Source organism: Rutidosis leptorrhynchoides, chromosome 8 (genome assembly GCF_046630445.1).
Source record: "Rutidosis leptorrhynchoides isolate AG116_Rl617_1_P2 chromosome 8, CSIRO_AGI_Rlap_v1, whole genome shotgun sequence".
In the NCBI taxonomy this organism is placed as follows: domain Eukaryota; kingdom Viridiplantae; phylum Streptophyta; class Magnoliopsida; order Asterales; family Asteraceae; genus Rutidosis; species Rutidosis leptorrhynchoides.
This window is the reverse complement of record NC_092340.1, coordinates 346241750-346246687: the sequence shown is the minus strand read 5'-3', so window position 1 is coordinate 346246687 and position 4938 is coordinate 346241750.

The window sequence follows — 4938 nt, the reverse complement described above, 5'->3', positions numbered from 1 at the left end:
TAATTGATACATAGTAAAAGGTGTCTAAAAATATTAAAGCTTACAGGAAAAACTAAATCTCAAATGGAAATAACTTAAAAAGAAACTAAAACTTAAAAAGACGTCGCAAAATTTTAAAGCACCTAAATCTTAGTCTAAAGAAAAAGCACTTAAGGAATTCTACGGCAAAGCCTAAAAATCTAGGAGTAAAAATAACTATAGCAAAAACTAAGTTTAAAATTAAATATGAGCTAAAAATACAAAAGTTATGCTAGAACGATTAAAAAGGGACAAACTATAAAAATATACAAAAAGTTGTAAAAATTACAATTTTTATAAAAATATTATTTTTAAGTTATTTATTTATTAAAACTATTAATTTTACAATTTAATTAAACTAATTTAACTAAAATATAAATTAAATAAAAAGTAAAAGTAATTATAATAATAATAATTAGTTAGGGTTATAATAATAATAATTAATAATTAACCGTAATTAATCGTAGGGGGTGTATACAAAATAGTATTATATTTTACTAGGAAAAACTATTAAATACGATACAATTTTACACAAGATATTTATTTATTTATAGAATGGATATACTTAAACCTTGCTACAACACTTATAGGCAGTGTACCTAATCGTAAAGTAGTGTAGTTTTTAGTAAGTCCGGTTCGTTCCACAGGGAAATCTTTAAACAAAGCTTAACGCTATATTAGTTTACTTTTATAAAAATACAAATATATATATAAGTAATATTATTATTATAAAGGGGGGTTTTTACCGTTTAATGACCGGTTTGTCGATTTTAAAACTTTAGTCGCAGTTAAAACCAAATGTAAAATATTAAAAATAAATACAAGACTTAAATTAAAGCGTAAAGTAAATAACGATAATGAAATTGCGAATAATAAAAGTGCGATAAAATAAACTTGCGATAATTAAAAAGGACGATAATTAAAAGTGCAATTAAATAACAATAAATAAAAGTGCGATAATTAGAAGTGCAATTAAATATAAAATAAAGGAAATTAAATATGAAATAAAAGAATTATGCTTATTTAAACTTCCGTAATCATGATGTTTGACGTGTTGATTTTAGTTTTATGCCCATGGGTTAATTGTCCTTTGTCCTGGATTATTTAATATGTCCGTCTGGTTTTTGTCCATAACAGTCCATCAGTCATAAATATAAAGTTCGAGTGTCCTCGTCAAATTATCCTTATACCCGAAGTTAAATATTCCAACTAATTGGGGATTCGAATTGTAACAAGGTTTTAATACTTTGTTTAATGAATACACCAGGTTATCGACTGCGTGTAAACCAAGGTTTTACTACTTTGTTAACAATTACACCAATTACCCTTGAATGTAATTTCACCCCTGTTTTAATTATTATAGTGGCTATTAATCCATTCCCGTGTCCGGTTAAATGAACGATTATTCGTACATATAAATACCCCGCCCATCGTGTCCGATTGAGTGTATATGGTAATTTATAGGGATGCCCAATTGTAAATCTTTATATTAACATTAACAAACTATCATTTAGTTAAACAAATATAAAGCCCATTAATAGCCCATAGTCTAATTTCCACAAGTGTCGTTCTTTTGTCCAAACCCCAATTATGGTACAAAGCCCAATTACCCAATTTTAGTAATTAGCCCAACATCATGATTACTTCGTTTTAAATAAGCATAATAATAACTTAGCTACGAGACATTAATGTAAAAAGGTTGAACATAACTTACAATGATTAAAAATAGCGTAGCATTACACGGACAGAATTTCGACTTACACCCTTACAATATTCGCTAACATACCCTTATTATTAGAATTATAATTAAAATTAAAATATAAATTATAAATATATATATATAATTTTCGTATGAATGAGGAAGAAAAAGATTGATATTTGCGATCAGAATTCGGTTGGCTTTATAGGCAGTTTTTCATTTTGGGGCTCCGCGACTCGCGGCCAATTTTGCCTTCAAACTCCGCGAGTCGCGGAGGTTACTTTTACAGCTCAAAGGAGTTTAGCTCTTTGTTTACCGACGGTTTATAATATATATATAATATATATATAATTAATATAATTAATTATATATTATATTATATTTATATACATAGTTAACTTGTAATTTTTAGTCCGTTGCGTCGAGCGTTAAGAGTTGACTCTGGTCCCGGTTCCGGATTTTCGAACGTCCTTGCGTACAATTTTATATTTTGTACTTTGCGTTTTGAATCTTGTACTCTTGTAATTTCGAGACGTTTCTTATCAATAATTGGAACCTCTTTGATTGTCTTTTGTTCTTTTGAGCTTTTTGGTCGTTTGCGTCTTCAATTCGTCGAATCTGTCTTTTGTCTTCACCTTTTATTATTTAAACGAATATCACTTGTAAATAGAACAATTGCAACTAAAAGCTTGTCTTTCTTGAGGAATAATGCTATGAAATATATGTTCGTTTTTAGCATTATCAGATTTATTGTGACGCATCAAAGCAAGGTCTCGGTTGTGTATTAATGCAACGGACGAAGGTGATTGCTTATGCGTCTAGACAATTGAAGATTCACGAGCAAAATTATACGACGCATGATTTGGAATTAGGCGCGGTTGTTTTTGTATTAAAGACTTGGAGGCACTACTTATATGGGGTCAAAAGTATTATATATACCGACCACAAAAGTCTTCAACACATATTTAATCAGAAACAACTGAATATGAGGCAGCGTAGGTGGATTGAATTGTTGAATGATTACGACTTTGAGATTCGTTACCACCCGGAGAAGGCAAATGTGGTAGCCGACGCCTTGAGCAGAAAGGACAGAGAACCCATTCGAGTAAATCTATGAATATAATGATTCACACTAACCTTACTACTCAAATAAAGGAGGCGCAACAAGGAGTTTTAAAAGAGGGAAATTTAAAGGATGAAATACCCAAAGGATCGGAGAAGCATCTTAATATTCAGGAAGACGGAACCCGGTATAGGGCTGAAAGGATTTGGGTACCAAAATTTAGAGATATGAGAGAAATGGTACTTAGAGAAGCTCATAAAACCAGATACTCAATACATCCTGGAACGGGGAAGATGTACAAGGATCTCAAGAAACATTTTTGGTGGCCAGGTATGAAAGCTGATATTGCTAAATATGTAGGAGAATGTTTGACGTGTTCTAAGGTCAAAGCTGAACATCAGAAACCATCAGGTCTACTACAACAACCTGAAATCCCGGAATGGAAATGGGAAAACATTACCATGGATTTCATTACTAAATTGCCAAGGACTGCAAGTGGTTATGATACTATTTGGGTAATAGTTGATCGTCTCACCAAGTCAGCACACTTCCTGCCAATAAGAGAAGATGACAAGATGGAGAAGTTAGCACGACTGTATTTGAAGGAAGTCGTCTCCAGACATGGAATACCAATCTCTATTATCTCTGATAGGGATGGTAGATTTATTTCAAGATTCTGGCAGACATTATAGCAAGCATTAGGAACTCGTCTAAACATGAGTACTGCCTATCATCCACAAACTGATGGGCAGAGCGAAAGGACGATACAAACGCTTGAAGACATGCTACGAGCATGTGTTATTGATTATGGAAACAGTTGGGATCGACATCTACCGTTAGTAGAATTTTCCTACAACAACAGCTACCATTCAAGCATTGAGATGGCGCCGTTTGAAGCACTTTATGGTAGAAAGTGCAGGTCTCCGATTTGTTGGAGTGAAGTGGGGGATAGACAGATTACGGGTCCGGAGATAATACAAGAAACTACCGAGAAAATCATCCAAATTCAACAAAGATTGAAAACCGCCCAGAGTCGACAAAAGAGCTACGCGGACAGTAAAAGAAAAGATATAGAGTTTGAAATTAGAGAAATAGTCATGCTTAAGGTTTCACCTTGGAAAGGCGTTGTTCGATTTGGTAAACGGGGGAAACTAAATCCAAGGTACATTGGACCATTCAAGATTATAGATCGTGTCGGACCAGTAGCTTACCAACTGAAGCTACCTCAATAACTCGCGGCTGTACATAACACTTTCCACGTCTCAAATTTGAAGAAATGTTTTGCTAAAGAAGATCTCACTATTTCGTTGGACGAAATCCAAATCAATGAAAAACTTCAATTCATTGAAGAACCCGTCGAAATAATGGATCGTGAGGTTAAGAGACTTAAACAAAACAAGATACCGATTGTTAAGGTTCGATGGAATGCTCGTAGAGGACCCGAGTTCACCTGGGAGCATGAAGATCAGATGAAGAAGAAATACCCGCATTTATTTCCAGAAGATACGTCAACACCTCCAACTGCTTAAAATTTCGGGACGAAATTTATTTAACGGGTAGGTACTGTAGTGACCCGAACTTTTCCATGTTTATATATATTAAATGAAATTATTATTTACATGATTAAGTGTTTCCAACATTTTAAGCAATCAAACTTGTTAAGACTTGATTAATTTAAATAGGTTTCATATAGACAATTGACCACCCAAGTTGACCGGTGATTCACGAACGTTAAAACTTGTAAAAACTATACGATGACATATATATGGTTATATATATAGTTAACATGATTTTATTATAAGTATGTATCTCATTAGGTATTTTAACAATGAGTTATATACATAAAAATGAGACTATTAATTTAAGAAACTCGAAAACGATATATATAACGATTATCGTTATAACAACGTCTTACTAGGTACATATGAATCATATTAAGATATTGATACACTTGGTTAATTATGTTAAATGATAAGTAAATATATTATTAAGTGTATTAACAATGAAATACATATGTAAAAATAAGACTACTAACTTAATGATTTCGAAACGAGACATATATGTAACGATTATCGTTGTAACGACATTTAACTGTATATATATCATACTAAGATATATTATATATCATAATATTATGATAATATAACAATTTAACATC